Here is a 20,517-nt window from a genome sequence, read left to right on the forward strand (position 1 = left end):
AAAAAACAAAAAAATAATAAAAATAAACACTCATCCGTGATCTTTCTTCTGGCAAAAATTTCAAATTCCCTGGTTTTTCAGATGGGAGTTTGAAACCACTACAGTAGAGTTCTCTGATACGCTGAATATGATGGTATGATTTTCATTAAGATCCTGTAACTTTTTGGGGGTGTTTCCCACCTTTTTAAAAAAATCAGGCAGATTTTTTCAGCCTCGTAGCTTTTGATGGGTAACAATAAATTTAATGAATTTTATATATCTAGAATCAGCAGCCAATTACATTTATGTATCTAATTTTATCAAAATTCCGCTTTTTAGAGATTCGGTTACTATTGGGCGGAATCACACTTTACTTACAGTTCATTACCACGAACTGTTTGATACAAAAATAGTTTAAAGAGACCTAGGTTCATGGTTTTGGGTCCTTAGTAGGTGGAACATCTTAATGGTAATAGGAATATTTTCAAACCACATCTATTAGGAAATACTTAGTGGAAACCTAATCATAATCACTACTAATCTGCTTTAAGTGGGTGAAATCTCATTCCAGTACTAATATGTGTCTGTTGCAGCAGATTTCCCACACTGGCCTGGAAGAATTAACAAAATCTGACAGGAAAAAAATTACTAAATCATAAGTGTTTTTATTAAATGCTCCAAAAACAATTTTTGCGGGTGCGGCTACGCCGCACGCGCATCATCAGGCATTGATTTTATTATATGAGGATAATCAATAAGATTTTCACTTTTTTTTTTTTTTTCCTCTTTTCTCTGTATTCTCCTCTTTTCTTTCGTTTTCCTTCAAATAAATCTACCGCTGTCGCTTGTCACTCAAATTTTATTCATTTTTTTTATTATTAAAACTACAGATGTTACTGTTTAGGCTGAAAACATCGATTCGTTTGAGTTATGAGAAGGGAAATATTTCTTTTCCCTAAAAAGCGTGAAGCTACTTCTGATTGGCTGAGGGCAGGAGTAGGCTTGCGTAGTACAGAAGCCATATCCACCTTCAAGGGTCTCTAACGGTGTTACTAGACTATTTTCGTGCCCTGGGGGTCGGTCATGACAGTTGGAGAAAGAGAAACAACAACCTGCTGCGAATTTTTACCACTCCGCGAACTACTGTACTCTTGGTTCAAATCACAACTTGCCGACTTGACCGAGTCAGACAACAGTTGTCCTTTTATGCCTGGAAGAAGTGGATTCAAAAGGGCAAAAGTTGTCTCACCACTCCTACAGTATCTTACTGAGAGAAAGGATTCTACCAGAAACATATTGCAAGCGACACCCTGCCTAGTAAGCCCTGTCTGTACTTGATGGCTTTTTCCTGCCATCTCCTTACAGGATGCTGTCCTGGCACCGATGAAGCACTCAAGAACCTCGAATGCATCTATCCTTCTGTTGCTTTGTGCAGCTCCATATATTACACAGTAATTTACTGTCTGAGTAGACTACAGTTTACTGCTTTTGGTAGTTATTTACGCCCGAGAAACAAGAAACTGCCGTCAAGAGAAAACTTCAGATGATTCTAGTATTGTTTTAAGCCGATCACTTCTTTTTGATGATGAACTATCGACATAAAACTATTTATTTTACTACCTAGACATTATCATCCTTACAGGAACTTCATTTATTAAAATGATTATCTTCTCAAATCACAAATCAACTTTATAACAAATCAACTCCAGTAAACATATGAAAACTTTTGAATAAAGGATAAAAAAAAACGAAAGACATGTCCCTTTACTACCTAGAGATTACCATCCTTACAGGAACTTTATTTATTAAAATTATTATCTTCTCACATAACAAATCAACTTTACTACAAATCAAATCACAAATCAACTTTAGCAAACATATGAAAATCTTCAAATACAGGATAAGAAAAAAAAACGAAAGACATGTCCCATCCACTAGCTTCCATGAAGACGAACAAAATTCCAACCTCCCCGGTGATATAACATACGCGCATCCAGACACGCAATGCAAGCAGGGGCAAAGCAGCAAATGTGGCAACTATTTTCTGGTATCCAAACCACCCTCGAATGGAAAAGTGGTCAACAACCTTACATCCAGTAGCATGCCTGGACAAACTTTTATTGGCATTCAGTATTTCAACAAGGTTGTTAACTTTGTAAGTGCTCCAAGAAACGATCAGAGGATAAAAAACAACCTGAACTGTTCCTCAATGTTCACAAAATTTATAACCTCCTCCTAACAGTTAAAGAAGATTCTCTTGGTCTCCACTTTGAGATTCTTAATACTAACTGTGGCGGTATCGATCAAGTCACTACTCCCCCATTTTCATTTTCTCTGCACACCATTTGTTTTGTGTGCATCATCGCAGCAGAGTTTCCATCTTTAGCCTATTCCGAAGCTTTGTCTTTAGGTTTGATAAAACTGAAAAATGTGGTTCTGATTCAGCAGACAAATGGGGGAGACAGCAGAGCTGCAACATAAATTTATAAGGATCATCAAATATAGATTCCCTCTTCCATCTTTCCCCGAACGCAAATTTTTCAGAACATATCAGGTTCAATTACGTCACTAAGTCTATTTTTCACAAAGTCTTTCCTAGACTCCAATTCTAACCACTGCACATCAAGGATGTCTCTTTTTCCCTATCAGCATTCTCCAAAAAATTTGGAAGTCAAACCATGAGTGGTACTAGTGTTCTGACTTAACCGCTCAAAGCAACGGCAGGATCGATGCACTCGAGGCTCTTGAGCGCTTTCTCTTCGCTGTCGAACCTCTTGGCGACCTGCCTACAGAGCTCTACAAAATATGACCTGAAGTTTTTTGTAATTCTGCAAGCTTCAGCAGAAAATTTGCATGACTGCTAGAATTGTTGGCGTCAGTTTTCGACAATAGCACATGACACCCGGTTGTTTGTCCCGAGGTTTAATTTACTCAGAGGAAGAATTAAACTCTGGAGTGTCTGATCCTCCAGGGAGAGTTTCAAAACTTCCTCCTGTGCAGCCCTTTATCACACTGGGCTTCACAAAGCACTTCAATAACGAGCTAAATGTAGCTACGGTGCTACTTAGAATACTGCAAACACAAACTTCTCTGCTATGAAACTTCAGATTTAGCACAGTGATCTTCGTCAGCGTGAAAGACAGAAAAAACAGATATGCTTTGCAGAAGGGATCGCTCATCTAACGGTAAATCGGCCTTGCCTTCTCCCGAATAGCCCTGTCAGTGTCAGCGTTGTTAGATTGATCACCCAGGAACAGAATCAAGGCACCCCACTTTTCTAAAATCCTGTAAACCGCTGCTACATGAGACACCCAATGTGTTGCACTGATGGACAGCATCCAGTGTTTGACAACATTTGTAAACTCTTGAAACTGTTCATGCTCCTTAACCCGTTTTGGACTAAAACCAATATAGTTGACTGGGTTTCTAATAAAGTCTTCTGCACTATCTGGTAAGAGTCTTAAAGTGAGAGAAGAGCACAGTGCCAAGGAGCGCCTAGAACAGCCTAAGGTAAACAGGTGAGGCACCTGTTCTTTGAGTAGTGCACCAAGACCTCTTCTGTCTTCAGTATTGACTGCAAAATTTTCATAGGCAATACCGATAATATTCTCAAGAAGAATGTCATGGTCATTGAGGAAGGACACTGTCAACTCTTTCAGCCCACTGCCAGTCGCATCTGTAACCTCTAACAGAGGAAGGAACTCTCCCCAGACAATATTGTGCCTGTTGTACTTCACATTCACTACTAAACATTTTTGTCTTGAGTGGTCGGTCGATTCGTTAACGATCGGAGAGAATTTTGTTTTCCTAAGCTTGTCGTTAGCTCCTCCAGCTCATAGTCTCCCAGAAAATTCTTTATGACCCCCGTGATTTTAGTTGGAGAAATTTGCAATTTTTTAGCAACTGTAGAGTTAGGAAAGCATACATTCCTTAACGGAATCAAAGTTTCACTCTTCCTAACCGAGACCTCTTCCTAAGCCATCCATGCAGAGAGGCGAAGTCCGGCTTCAGCTACTAGTTAACATAATTTTGGTTGATTTTCAAACTTTTTTTGGAAACTATCATCAGAAAGTAGTGAAATAGCAGGAATGTTTTTCAATGTCTATTAGTTTGCAATCAACAGGTTCAATATGACTGAAAACTGCTTTCAGATTGCATAGGACACATGTATCATGACAAGAGACCACCTGAAAATAAGCATCCTTTTGTCTATTGGCACATGGACTATAAGCTAGCATGATTCTCTATGTTTGAATTATATTTCCACGCAAAGCACAACAACAGGCCTAGTGTGTGTTTTACCTACGTTGGGAGGAAACAACCATTAGGAAAAACCAATCAAAAGATTTCGGAGGACTCAATTGTTTGTGGTTTCTGTCCATACATTAGAAAAAAACCTTCATGGGTCAGTTTGTCCTCCCCTGTGAAGAATTACCACCTCAGTGGGTGCTGTACATCCTTTTTTGTCCTGTTTTTCACCACTTTTGAGCAAAAACTGACCATGCACCCTTGAGCACCGAACATACCTATTATTGTATTTAAGGTGTACCAAAACTGTATTTAAGGTGTATTAAAATTATTTAAGGTTTATTTAAATTGTGTTAAGGTGGGAAGGGTTGAAACTGAAGCCATAGAATAAAAACATATCAATTCAGACAGAGAAATATGTTAAAAATTTTTTGCACAGAATTAAACTTGGCACAAAAATAATTTAACATTTTTTTTCATATTTCTGGTAAATTTACTAAAAGACTTACTAAATTTAAAAATGTTTCAAAAATATGCTAAATTTTACCTCGATTTACTAAATTTACTAACTCAGATCTGTTTTTACTAAATTAAATTTTTTTTACTAAGTGTGGCAATCATGTGTTGCAGTTTCAGGGCCCTCCGCACGGAAGCTTATTCACTGCTTAGAATCTGGAGTATTTTGCAAGCTGTCCGCGTCCACCCTTACTACTACCAAATTGACCTATCATGTTGGTGTGATAATGGAACTAATTGGTTTTCATGGTTGTTAAAAACTTCATGGTCCCTAGCTGATATAAGAGCCCCTGGATAAAAAAAAAAAAAAAAAAAAAAAAAAAAAAAAAAACAACATAAAACGAAAAGACCTTTAAGGAAGAGACCAAGATCGGGGGATCTTTGGAGGTTTATGCAAGTCCTAAACACGACAAGAGATTTAAACCAAAAGTAAGAAATAGGGTCTCTACTTCGCAGAGCCTATTTTCCTATAGTGTGACTGATGTACTATCAAATCCCTAAGCATCTGTCATTTTACGAAATAATTGCTAGGATAAAAAAAAAATCAGAGGGTTTTATAGTTTATCCTGCTACCAGCAAGGAGCCTTTAGACTAGTCGGAATGTTTTGCAAACCAGTTTGATCGGCGAGCAGTAGATGTTAGCCGAGTCTAAAAAAAAAGTTCTTCTTCAATAACAAATCAAATACAAAAGACCCAGAAATGATAATAAAGGTGGTTTTGCGGGATCTCAATGATGACAGCTGAAGTAGGGGCAATAAACGATCGCACAGCGACTATTTAAAATACCTCTTGCTAAGTTTGACTTCCCAAAATGAGTTGAAACATCCTGAAAATAAATCCCGGCTGCAGCTTGCTGGGCTTTTCACAGTAGCTTTTCTAGTAAATGATGGAATTGAGTTTTTATTTAATATGAATTTTTTCCCTAGATTTGTTTGTTTAAGAGATCAGTTTCTGTCAAATTGGTGGTATAAAAAGCGATATTTTTCTTGTTAATGTCTCCGTTTAGTAAATTTAAGACTTGGGATGTCAATAAAGAATCTTATCAGTCATAGAAATGATAATTTTCTTCTGGTCAAAGTGTGCAACCATTCATTGTCTGCTATAGATTTTTGAACAATGATATTTGATAGTAAATCTCTATGATATTTTTTTGAATTTTTTAGTACTTTTAAAAAAGCATCTTGTTGTTCTAATTAAATGCCCCTTATGTTTCACGAGTCATTCTTAAAGAATTAGGGCAAAATTCAAAATTTAGCGTAAAGAGCGAGGTATGAGGAGGGGGCAACCCCCTTTATATACGTAAGAATTTCTGTTCATTTTAAGTTTTAATGTTGCTCTTTACTTTCAGTTGAAAAACTTGTTTTTTTATTTAGTTTCTGATTTTTTTTTAAATAATACCAGAAGATCTGGTCCCACCTCCACGGAGAAACCCCCTGCCCACGGAAATATCCCCTAGACAATTCAATCCCGGTGACAATAAACCCCGGACAATTACTCTTAATCACTCTGTACGTAAAATTGACGCGGAAAAAAAAAAATAAAACATATAAAAAGATCCTTCAATAAGATTCATGTCAAGTTCTCTCATTGTGTAATTTCCCCTGGCAAGTCCAGTCCCTTTGAGCTTCCCTCCCCCTAAAAAAGTACCCTGTCAGGAAGAACCCAGCAAGAAAATGTGCCCCCCCCCACCCGAAAACATATGCCTACACCCCAATAACAAATACTATGTGTAAACAATGGGCAAATTTTCTAACTTAAAGACCTTTACTCTGGGGCTATGGGGGGGGGGCTCATATTATAGCCATAGTTATTGGGCCTTTCAACTATGATGAACAAAATGGCTAACTCAAAATTTGGATCGGACGGTTTTGGGGAAAAAAGGGGCGGGGATGGGTCCTAGTTGCTCTCCAATTATTTTGGCCACTTAAAAAGGACACTAAAACTTTTAATTTTCGTTCGAATGAGCCCTCTCCTGATATTATAGGACCACTGGGCCGATACGATCACCCCTGGGGAAAACAAACAAACAAGCAAATAAACACGCATCCATGATCTTTCTTCTGACATGCTGATCGCTGAATCTGTTGGTATGATTTTCATTAAACTCACTTGACTTTTAGGGGGTATTTCCCTCTTTTTTCGAAAATCAGGAAACTTTTCTCAGGCTCATAACCTTTGATCGGCAAGATTAAACTTAATGCAATTTATATATTTGAAATCAGCATAAAAAGCCAATTCTTTTGATATACATATTAGTATCAAAATTCCGTTTTTAGAATTTCGGTTACTATTGAGCCGGGTCGCTCCTTACTTACGGTTCGTTACCACGAACTGTTTGATTAAAAGGGATCAAGAAATAGAGAAGAAAGCCAAGAAGGACCGATGGCATCAGTAGTAAGCTTGTATAAGATTTGACGGGTGCTTGCGTAATTTTGTCTTAATCTCTAGAATGCGTAATCTCTTGCGTAATCTCTAGAATGTACATGAATATACAGTGTGGTTTCACGTCCACATTGCAAAAAAGCTGGCAAACCTTTACCTATAAAGTGGTCAAACACGTTTTCAGAGTATAGTCGAGATTGTATAACCCAACCAGACTGGTTTTTTTGCTATTGATATCAATTGCACAAGAATATACACTTCGGTTTCACATGCACATTTAAAAAAAGCTTTGAGAGTATAGTCAAGGTTGTATAAGACAATCAGACTGGTTTTTTGCTATTACTATCAATTTCGCAAGAATAAGCATGTTTCCTTCCACGTGTACATTGCAAAAAGCGAGCAGTACGAGCGGGTATTCCCCACTGGTTCCTGAAGTCTAGCTTGTTAGACAAGTTTGCTTCAACTCCACGTTATCATGGATGCTACAATCATAATTGTTTGATTGACATTTGCAAAAAGGGATAAGGGATTCGCTTATTGGACTATAAGAACGATCTTATTTGAATAATAGGAGAAAAACAGAGCTAAATAATATTTGCGAGTTGGATTTTTTGACGATGGAGAAAAAGGGTTAAAGGGATTAGCAGTTAAGGTAACCTCAATGGCGTCTGAACAGTGTTGTCAGTTTAAAATAGAGTCTAACTTTATATTATACTAGAAAGTTGATACTAAGAGAGATGTAGATGGTAAGAAAAGAATTTTAATAATTGATAGCTTTACTTGTTTGATGTGTACTGTATAATACACAAGTGGCGTTTGAACAGTGTTGTCAGTTTAAAATAGAGTCTAACGTTATAGTATACTAAAAAGTTGATACTAAGGGAGATATAGATGGCAAGAAAATAATTTTAATAATGAAATTCAGAACAAACCTTAGAAATCTTTGCAAATCAAGTAGTAAGGTGTATGTGAGTACGAACCATCAAGAATCATAAGCACCAATGACCCTAACCAGCAGACACCAACCCCCCAAAGGTCCCCTATCCCCAAACTCGAAGGGCAACCCCCCCCCCCCCCTCCAACTTTTTGGCCCCCTCCCCCCATTTTTTTTATTTTTTTTTTTCGATTTTTTTTTAATTTTTTTTTTCATTATTTTCTTTTTTTAAAATAATATATTTTTTCAACTTTTTATATTTTAGGGGGGATTGGTCGATGGCAGAAGGATCTCTTAGAGTACTGATAGTGTGATAGTGGAGGGGAGAGTTGCTAACGAAAAACCCGTGTGGATGACTTGAAATAAAAAATTTTAACAAGAGATCTCTGAAAAAATATTTTCGGGGGGATTGGTTGATGGCAGAAGGAACTCTTAGAGTAGTTTTAGTGTGATAGTGGGGGGCGAGTTGCTAGCGAAAAACCCGTGTGGATGACTTGAAATAAAAAATTTTTAACAATAAATCTCTGAAAAAATATTTTTTGGGGGATGGGGGGGCAGAAGGATCTCTTAGAGTAGTTATAGTGTGATAGTGGGGGGGGGGCAAGTTGCTAGCGAAAAACCCGTGTGGATGACTTGAAATAAAAAATTTTAACAAGAAATCTCTGAAAATGTATTTTTGGGCGGATGGGTTGACGGCACAAGGATCTCTTAGAGTAGTTATAGTGTGATAGTGGAGGGAGAGTTGCTAGCGAAAAACCCGTGTGGATGACTTGAAATAAAAAATTTTAACAAGAGATCTCTGAAAAATTTTTTTTTTTTGGGGGGGGGGGGTCGGGTTGATGGTAGAAGGATCTCTTAGAGTAGTTACAGTGTGATAGTGGGGGGGCGAATTGCTAGCCTAAAATCTGAGCTAATAAGGGTGTTTGACCGTAAACTCTAGTTTTTTGTAAGAAAATTATGTAAATTACAATGCTCTGGTTCAAATGTGAAACTTAAGTCTACTTTTGGTTCGAAAAATAAAACTATTTCTGTAAAAATCTAAGCTATTAGGGGTTTTTGACCTTAAACTCTAGTTTTTTGTTAGAAAATAATAGAAAATACAATTCGTTGGCTCATAGGTGAAACTTAAGTCTAGTTATGGATCGAAAAATAAACTATTTCTGTAAAATCTGAGCTAATAAGGGTTTTTGGCCGTCAATTCTAGTTTTTTGTAAGAAAATTATGGAAAATACAATTCGCTGGTTCGGTGAAACTTAAGTCCAGTTTTGGATCCAAAAATAAAACTATTTACGTAAAATCTGAGCTAATAAGGGTTTTTGACCGTAAACTCTTGTTTCCTGTAAGAAAATTATGGAAAATACAATTCTCCCGTTCAAATGTGAAACTTAGGTCAATTTTGGATCGAAAAATAATAATATTTCCGTAAAATCTAAGCTAATAAGGGTTTTGACCGTAAACTCTAGTTTCCTGTAAGAAAATTATTGAAAATACAATTCACCAGTTCAAATATGAAACTTAAGTCTATTTTGGATCGAAAAATAAAACTATTTCCGTCAAATATGACCAATAAAGGGTTTTTGACCGTAAAAACTAGTTTTTTGTAAGGACATTATGGAAAATACAATTCCTTGGCTCATGGATGAAACTTCAGTCTAGTTATGGAACTATTTCTGTAAAATCGAAGCTAATAAGGGTTTTTGACAGTAAAATCTAGTTTTTTGTAAGAAAATTATGGAAAATACCATTATCTGGTTCAAATGTGAAACTTAATTATATTTTTGAATCGAAAAATAAAACTATTTCGGTAAAATCCGAGCTAATAAGGGTTTTTGACCGTAAACTCTAGTTTTGTTGTAAGGCAATTATGGAAAATACAATTCTCTGGTTCAAATTTGAAAGTTAAGTCCATTTTTGGATTGAAAAATAAAACAATTCCTATAAAATCTGAGCTAATAAGGGTTTTGACCGTAAACTCTAGTTTAATGTAAGAAAAATATGGAAAATACAAATCACCCGTTCAATGGTGTAACTTAGGTCCATTTTGGATCGAAAAATAAAAATATTTCCGTAAAATCTAACTTAATAAGGGTTTTTGACCGTAAACTCTAGTTTTTTGTAAGAAAATGATGGAAAATACAATTCGTTGGCTCATGGGTGAAACTTAAGTCCAGTTATGGATCGAAAAATAAACTAAATCTGTAAAATCTGAGCTAATAAGGGTTTATGGCCGTAAAATCTAGTTTTTTGTAAGAAATTATGGAAAATATAATTCTCTGGTTCAAATGTGAAACTTAATTCTATTTTTGGATCGAAAAATAAAACTATTTCCGTAAAATCTGAGCTAATAAGGGGTTTTGGCCGTAAACTCTATTTTTTTGTAAGAAAATTATGTAAAATACAATTCTCTGGTTCAAATGTGAAACTTTAGTCCATTTTCAGATCGAAAAATAAAACTATTTCCGTAAAATCTGAGTTAATAAGGGTTTTTGACCGTAAACTCTAGCTTTTTGTAAGAAAATTGTGGAAAATACAATTCTCTGGTTCTAATATGAAACTTAGGTCCATTTTGGATCGAAATAAAAAAATATTTCCGTAAAATCTAAGCTAATAAGGGTTTTTGAACGTAAACTCTAGTTTTTTGTAAGAAAATAATGGAAAATGCAATTCGTTGGCTCATAGGTGAAACTTAAGTCCAGTTATGGATCGAAAAATAAACTATTTCTATAAAATCTGAGTTCATTAGGGTTTTTGACCGTAAACTCTAGTTTTTTGTAAGAACATAATGGAAAATACAATTCGTTGACTCATAGGTGAAACTTAAGTCCAGTTATGGATCGAAAAATAGACTATTTCTGCAAAATCTGAGCTAATAATGGTTTTTGGCCGTGAACTCTAGTTTTTTGTAAGAAAATTATGGAAAATATAAATCGCTGGCTCTAAGGAGGTACCAAAGCTCATGTATGGAATGAAAAATTAACCGAAACTATAAAATTAGAACTAATAAGGGTTATTGGTCGTAAACGAAAGTTTTTTGTAAGATAATTTAGGGCATTGCATTAACAAAGTTAAAATGTGATAGAGGATTTTAGTTATAAATCGAAAATCAAACTATTTCCGTAAAACCTGAGCTAATAAAGGTTTTTGACCGTAAACTCTAGTTTGTTGTAAGAAAATTATGGAAAATACAATTCTCTGGTTCAAATGTGAAACTTAAGTCCATTTTTTGGATCGAAAAATAAAACTATTTCCGTAAAATCTGAGCTAATAAGGGTTTTTGACCGTAAACTACTTTCTTGTAAGAAAATTATGTAAAATACAATTCTCTAGTTCAAATGTAAAACTTAAGTCCAGTTTTGGATACTCATAATGATGAGGACTGATGGTTCTAATTCAATATTATCTTCATAAAAACAAACTTTTTTTTAAAAACTTCGTTCAACTTTATTTATCAACGTATTTTAAAATGACAAAATATGCTTACGGCTCTAACAATTGTACTCTATGATTGCTCAGAGACACGATGTGGCTTTCCCACTGGTATTCTTTGTCCGGTTATTGACACTACCTTGTTATTGCATGTATTAAGTCAATATTTTTTACGCAGTGGAACGATAAACACATAAGTCATATCTTTAAAAAAAGTGAAGATGGAGCATTTTAACAAAGTGTGTTCACCTGACAATGTTATTGTAGCATTGATTGTCAACAAGAAGAAATATTTAAACTACGAAACGATAATAAGTCTTATCACTGTTTGAAATGAGTGCATGCAGTGTCTTGGTAGCAGGAACTTAAAATTCTTTTGTATACCGAAATAATTCAACCCATAACCTTGTGGATATGTAAAATTGAGATCTCCAGAGATGATTGCACTCAAAAAGAATGCTAACATAAAAATAATTGTTGATGATAGAGGAAAACTCCATGCTACTGTTGCAGGTAACACATTACCTACTGATACAACCAATTGTCAGCTTTCGGGTATTAGCATTCAACGGAAGGTCAATAAAAGAAAGGCCTACTCTTCTACTTATATCATAAACCATATCTTGGGTACGTGCCGAAACTGTTACCTGTGTAAAAATAATGTGATAATAGACAGTGAAATTGCCAGAAAAATAAAAAGGGCATTGTCAGAAAATATCACTTTGGAAATTTAAGATGAATCGATGAAAAACAAAGCACAAGCAAACGTTACTGCCATTGATCAAACAGTCAATGAACCAAATACTACCAAAGACGAAAAGCATATTGAGCCTATTGATGAGACACCAGTAAAAATTGTGTATGACTCTAAATGGAATAATGATTATTCTACTAACTAAGAGAAGACAATAGCTACAATATCAAGAGAGAACATGGTGAACTATTTTATGGAACAGATTCAAAATGCCCAAAGTTAATCATTGATATTAATAATGTATCATAATATATTTTTGTATTAATATTCTACAAAGCATTATTTCATTAAAAATATATTATGCAGTACATTGTTATGTGTTCATTATTTTTAGAGTGAGCTAGCATATCAAACGTTTAGAATGTCTATTAAAACATCGGAGATGTAAGAAAAGGAATTTGCATACATCTATTGTCAGATACATGGGATAACATTGACAAAATCTAGGTATCAGAATGAATAAATTCTTTATCAACATTCGTTGTTGGATATGTCATTATGTCATTATGAAAAAATTGTAAGTAAGTAAGTAACAAACTCTTTCTTGAATTTACCTCTTGGATACACAATGCAGAACTTTAATTCAGGAAAGTATGAAAAAAAAATTGAACAATTTCTGTATTAACATTCATTATCGATTGAAGTCGCTTCCTAGACAGACATTACAGCAATTTCACTAAATCTAAGTATAAGAGTGATTAAATTCTACATCAACATCCATTTCTCGGATACATAGGAAAAAGTTGACAAAACCTAAGTGTTAGAGTGAATAAATTTTAATTATTAACATCTTTTGTCAGATACATCAGATAAAATTGACAGAATCTAAGTGTCAGAGTGAATATTTTTTTTTATCTACATCCTTTGTCAGATACATCAAATAAAATTGACAAAATCTAAATTTCAGAATGAATAAATGCTTTAACAACATCCTTTATCGTATACGTCGGATAAAATTGACCAAATCTAAGTATCAGAGTGAGTAAATTCTATATCAACATCCTTTTCTCGGATACATGGGATAAAATATCTGATAAAATTGACAAAATCTAAGTATCAGATTGATTAAATTCTATATCAACATCCATTTCTCAGGTACATGGGATAACATTGACAAAATCTAGGTATTAGAATGAATAAATTCTATATCAACATCAGTTGTTGAATATGTCATTATGTCATTATGAAAAAATTGTAAGCAAGTAAGTAAGTAAATAACAAACTCTTTATTGAATTCACCTTTTGGATACACAATACAGAAATTTAATTTAGGAAATTATGAAAAAAATTGAACAAATTCTTTATTAATGTTCATTATCGATTGAAGTTGCTTTCTAGACAGACAATACAGCATTTTCACAAAATCTAGGTATAAGAGTGATTAAATTCTATATCAACATCCGTTTCTCGGATACATAGGAAAACGTTGACAAAATCTAACTGTTAGAGTGAATAAATTTTATTTATCAACATCGTATGCCAGATACATCTGATAAAAGTGACAGAATCTAAGAGTCAGAGTGAATAATTTTTTTATCAACATCCTTTGTCAGATACTTCAATTAAAATTGACAAAATCTAAATTTCAGAATGAATAAATGCTTTAACAACATCCTTTATCGGATATCTCGGATAAAATTGACAAAATCTAAGTATCAGAGTGAGTAAATTCTATATCAGCAAAATAATCAGTAGAAGAATCATTATTCCATTTAGAGTCATACACAATTTTTACTGGTGTCTCATCAATAGGCTCAATATGCTTTTCGTCTTTGGTATTATTTGGTTCATTGACTGTTTGATCAATGCCAGTAACGTTTGCTGGTGCTTTGTTTTTCATCGATTCATCTTTATATTCCATAGTGATATTTTCTGACAATGCCCTTTTTATTTTTCTGGCAATTTCACTGTCTATTATCACATTATTTTTACACAGGTAACCGTTTCGGCACGTAGACAAGATATGTTTTACGATATTAGTAGAAGAGTAGGCCTTTCTTTTATTGACCTTGCGTTGAATGCTAATACCCGAAAAATGACGATTGGCTGCATCAGTAGGTAATGTGTTACCTGCAACAGTAGCATGGAGTTGTCCTCTATCATCAACGATTATTTTTATGTTGGCATTCTCTTTGAGTGCAATCATCTCTGAAGATATTAATATCGCATAAACACAAACATAAGAGTTAAAGTTTTTCGGTATTCCAAAGAAATTGAATTCCTTACTGTCATGACAATGCATGCAGATATTTCCAATAGTGATACCACTTGTACTTGTTTCATGGTTTAAATACATCTCCTTGTCGGCATTCAATGCTACAATAAAATTGTCATGTGAACACACATTACTAAAATGCTCCATCTTCACTTTTTTTTAAGATATGACTTATGTGTTTATCGTTCCACTGCGTAAAAAATACTGATTTAATACATGCAATAGACTAGGTAGTGTCGATAACCGGACATAGAATACCAGTGGGAAAGCCACATCGTGTCTCTGAGCAATCATAGAGTACAATTGTTAGAGCCGTAAGCATATTTTGTCATTTTAAGATCCGTACAAAAAATTAATAAATAAATAAAGATAAATAATTTCGAAGTTTAAAAAAAAGTTTGTTTTTATGATAAAATATTGAATTAGAACCATCAGTCCTCGTCATTTTGAGTATCCAAAACTGGACTTAAGTTTCATATTTGAACTAGAGAATTGTATTTTCCATAATTTTCTTACAAGAAAGTAGAGTTTACGGTCAAAAACTCTTATTAGCTCAGATTTTACGGAAATAATCTTATTTTTCGATCCAAAAATGAACTTAAGTTTCACATTTGTACCACAGAATTGTAATTTCCATAATTTTCTTACAAAAAACTAGAGTTTACGGTCAAAAACCAATATTAGCTAAGATTTTACGGAAATAGTTTTATTTTTCGATCCAAAATGGACCTAAGTTTCACATTTGAACTAGAGAATTGTATTTTCCATAATTTTCTTACAGGAAACTGCAGTTTACGGTCAAAACTCTTATTAGCTTAGATTTTACGGAAATATTTTTATTTTTCGATCCAAAAAGGACCTAAGTTTCACATTTGAACGAAATAATGGTATTTTCCATAGTTTTCTTACATGAAACTATAGTTTACGGTCAAAAACCCTTATTAGCGCAAATTTTACAGAAATAGTTATATTTTTCGATCCAAAATAGACTTAAGTTTCACAGAACCAGAGAATTGTATTTTCCATAAATTTCTTACAAAAAACTAGAGTTTACGGTCAAAAACCCTTATTAGCTCAGATTTTACAGAAGTAGTTTATTTTTCGATCCATAACTGGACTTAACTTTCACCTATGAGCCAACGAATTGTATTTTCTATAATTTTCTTACAAAAAACTAGAGTTTACGGTCAAAAACCCTTATTAGCTCAGATTTTACGGAAATAGTTTTATTTTTCAATCCAAAAATAGACTTAAGTTTCACATTTGAACCAGAGAATTGTATTTTCCATAATTTTCCTACAGGAAACTAGAGTTTACGGTCAATAACCCTTATTATCTTAAATTTTACGGAAATTGTTATATTTTTCGATCCAAAAATAGACTTAAGCTTCACATTTGAACCAGAGAATTTATTTTCCATAATTTTCTTACAAAAAACTAGAGTTTACGGTCAAACACCCTTATTAGCCCAGATTTTAGGCTAGCAATTCGCCCCCCCCCACTATCACACTGTAACTACTCTTAGAGATCCTTCTGTCATCAACACACCCCCCCCCCAAAAAAAAAAAATTTCAGAGATTTCTTGTTAAAAAAATTTATTTCAAGTCATCCACACGGGTTTTTCGCTAGCAACTCTCCCTCCACTATCACGCTATAACTACTCTAAGATATCCTTGTGCCGTCAACCCATCCGCCCAAAAATATTTTTTCAGAGATTTCTTGTTAAAAATATTTATTTCAAGTCATCCACACGGGTTTTTCGCTAGCAACTTGCCCCCCCACTATCACACTATAACTACTCTAAGAGATCCTTCTGCCCCCCATCCCCCAAAAAATATTTTTTCAGAGATTTGTTGTTTAAAAAATTTTATTTCAAGTCATCCACACGGGTTTTTCGCTAGCAACTCGCCCCCCACTATCACACTATAACTACTCTAAGAGCTCCTTCTGCCATCAACCAATCCCCCCGAAAATATTTTTTCAGAGATTTCTTGTTAAAATTTTTTATTTCAAGTCATCCACACGGGTTTTCCGTTAGCAACTCTCCCCTCCACTATCACACTATAAGTACTCTAAGAGATCCTTCTGCCATCGACCAATCCCCCCAAAAATATAGAAAGTTGAAAAAATATATCATGTTAAAAAAAGGAAATAATGAAAAAATAATTAAAAAAAAAATCGAAAAAAAAAATCAGAAAAAATGGGGGGAGGGGGCCAAAAAGTTGGAGGGGAGGGGGTCGCCCTTCGAGTTTGGGGATAGGGGACCTTTGGAGGGTTGGTGTCTGCTGGTTAGGGTCATTGGTGCTTATGATCCTTGATGGTTTGTACTCTCATACACCTTACTACTTGATTTGCAAGGATTTCTAAGGTTTGTTCTGAATTTCATTATTAAAATTATTTTCTTGCCATCTACATCTCTCTTAGTATCAACTTTTTAGTATACTATAGCGTTAGACTCTATTTTAAACTGACAATACTGTTCAAACACCACTTGTGTATTATACAGAACACATCGAACAAGTAAAGCTATCCATTATTAAAATTCTTTTCTTACCATCTACATCTCTCTTAGTATCAACTTTCTAGTATACTCTAAAGTTAGACTCTATTTGAAACTGACAACACTGTTCAAACTCCATTGAGGTTACCTTAACTGCTAATCACTTTAACCCTTTTTCTCCATCGTCATACGATCCAGTTTGCAAATGTTATCTAGCTCTCTTTTTTTCCCTATTATTCAAATATTATCGTTCGTACAGTCCAATTCGCGAGTCGCTTATCCCTTTTTGCAAATGTCAATCAAACAATTCTGATTGTAGCATCCATGAAAACGTGGAGTTGAAGTAAACTTGTCTAACAAGCTACACTTCAGGAACCAGTAGGGGCTTCCTGTTCTTACTGCTCACTTTTTGCAATGTGCACGTGGAAGGAACATGCATATTCTTGTGAAATTGATATCAATAGCAAAAAAACCACTCTGGTTGTGTTATATAATCTCGACTATACTCTCAAAACATGTTTGACCACTATATAGGTTTGCCAGCTTTTTTAAAATGTGCATGTGAAACTGAAGTGTATATTCTTGTGCAATTGATATCAATAGCAAAAAAAACCAGTCTGGTTGTGTTATACAATCTTGACTATACTCTCAAAACGTGTTTGACCACTTTATAGGTAAAGGTTTGCCAGCTTTTTTGCAATGCGCACGTGAAACCACACTGTATATTCATGTACATGCTAGAGATAAGACAAATTACGCAAGCACCCGTCAAATCTTATACAAGCTTACTACTGGCATCTTACTCCCTTTGTCCTGAAAAACTGAAAAACAAAAAAAGAAGTAAAACTTAGGTTATAACTACCTAGAAGACATAAAAACCAAGAAAGCCGAGAATACCTATAAGTCTAACTACTATCAAATACTTGCAGCACTAAGCTGCCTGACGTGGAAAATGCCTCCTCCTCTACCAACTGTAGTTTCAAACTTCATCTGTCAGCCCTTGCTGAGAAATTCCTAAGGCTCGTAGGTAATGTTTGTGATCTAATTGAACCCCGACCCGAAGCTCCCGATCTTTCTCGTGCACTCTTGTGGGCTATTAGCAAGCCTTCCCATGGGATCCGGATATGCACCTCTTGAGGACAAAGGTATAGGGTGCGGTATAAGTAAGGTCATTTGCTTAAGTGGAATAAAATTAAAGCATTTATTTGAGAAGTTCCTCTTTAAATTTTGAAGATAAAATGAAGAAGACCTATTGAATGGTCGCCATGCTCACAGGACCTCATCCACCGAATATTTTTGTGATATGTATTGAAAGATCAGGTCTTTAGTATCAAGCATGACACCCTATACGAATAACTTTACGAATAAAATAACTGAATGCAAGCTCATACAATTTCATGAACTCACACTTTAAATACGTCAAAAGTATATAAAAGAATTGCCTAGAGTTTGAAATTGTATGAAACTTGAAGGCGAACAGTTTGAGTACCTTAGTTTAAATAATTAGTTTACTAAGTTCCGAGGTTTCTGTAGCTTTTATTTCTTCTTCCTCCTTTAATTTAGTTTGATTTCATATTTGTTAGCCATTATTGACCCCAATTATTAGAATATTGGAAGGATATTACAGAAATTAGAATATTACAGTGATGACAAATATGTACCTTCCAATATATAGTCAAATATGGCTCTGGAGCATGGGCGCTCCGAAAAGTTGATGAAGATTTACTAAATGTTTTCCAGAGAAATTGTCTATGGATTGTTCTGGGTACCCGGCTGAATAACCGTGTTTCAAACAGTAGGTTGTATGAAAAATGTGGTTCAATCCCGCTTTCTAGGGCTATAATGAGGTTGAGATGGCTAGGGAACGTTCTGCGGATGAAGAATGACAGATTGCCAAAGATTGTCCTTGTTGGCCAACCGTCCAGGGCTAAACGTAAAGCAGGTCGTCCTCGTCTGGGGTGGGAGGATGTCATAAAGGAAGATTTACAGGAAATGGGAACTTCCTTGGAGGGTGTAAAGAGGGGGGCTTTGAATAGATTAGGATGGAGGAGGAACGTGCTTAGCTGTGTTGACCTCAATTGGCTTGGTGCTGCGGTGAGTTGTTAGTATTAGTAGTAGTATTGACCCCAGTTATCATTTTATTGGATACTTGTATGATAAACCCTACCTAAAATTCTTCTAATATGTTTCTCTGACACTCAATCCTAATGAAATATACCAAAGTAAGATAAAAGTATAATACTTTAAAAACAAATTTGGGCTATATATTTGCAAATTAGGGAGTGGAGGGGGGGGGGGGGTAAAGTGTAGCAGGTCCGCATACCAAATATGTTAGGTACAATTAGGTACAATCTGCAAATTAGGTAGTAAAAATTGAATACGTTAAAAGTATATAAAATAATTGCCGATAGAGTTTGAAATTGAAAGAAACTTGAAGGCGAACATTTTGAGCACCTTAGTTTAAATAAGTTTCTCTGACACTCAATCCTAATGAAATATTCAATAAAAAACAAGTTTTTTTTTAACTTAAAGTAAGAAGCAGGATTAAAGCTTAAAAAAAAAAACAGAAATTATTCTGTATATGAAAGGGGCGGTCCCCTCCTCAATGCCTCGCTCTTTACGCTAAAGTTTTTTATTGTTTAAAAAAAAAAAGTTGTGAGACAGAGTAAAACTTTAGCGTAAATAGCGAGGCGTTGAGGAGGGGACAGTCCCTTTCATATACGGAATAATTTCTGTTCGTTTTAAGTTTTAATGTCGCTCCTTACTTTCAGTTAAAAAAACTAGTTTTTTATTTAATTTTTGAACGTTTTTGAATTAATGCAGCTTTGATTTTGACTCACCCTATATGAATAATTAAAACGAAATTTGCATTTCAATTTTTACGCTTTTGTGGCTAAATGGCTTTCTCGAAATTTTGTTCTGACGTAACTTACAAATTAACTTAGGTAACGAACTTCTATATTCGTATGTTTTTATTACGTATATTAGGGAGTTCGGCCCCCCCCCCCCTAGTTAATACTTCATTCTTTACACTAAAGTTCAAATTTTGTCCAAATCACAAACCCCTGATCACAAAGGCCGGTTAATTAGAAAAGATAACTCTTTTGAAAGTACTAAAAACACTTTAGCGTAAAGAGCGAGGTATTGACTATGGGGTGAACCCCCTCATATATTCTGTTCGTTTTAAGTTTTAATGTTGCTCCTTACTTTCAGTTGTAAAAAACTTGTTTTTTTATTTAATTTCTAATCGTTTTTTAAATAATGCTGGGAAATCCGGTGCCCCCTTCATAGAAATATCCCTTCTCCCAAGGAAACATCCTCCATGGAAAGATCCTACCCCATAAACCCCTCCTAAGACCCCCCCCCACCATAAAAATCCCTCCGGAAATCGTCAGTATACTTCCCATTAACCAATACTATATGTAAACAATGGGCAAAGTTCATAACTTGCAACCCATCCCCCGGGAACTGGGGGGCATTAAGTTATCCTCAAAGATATATTTATTATCTTTTTGACTATGCTGAACAAAATGGCAATCTCAAGACTTTGATTGGGTGACTTC

Source organism: Artemia sp. Qi Xiang Cuo, chromosome 7 (assembly GCF_049724085.1).
Source record: "Artemia sp. Qi Xiang Cuo chromosome 7, ASM4972408v1, whole genome shotgun sequence".
Lineage (NCBI taxonomy): Eukaryota > Metazoa > Arthropoda > Branchiopoda > Anostraca > Artemiidae > Artemia > Artemia sp. Qi Xiang Cuo.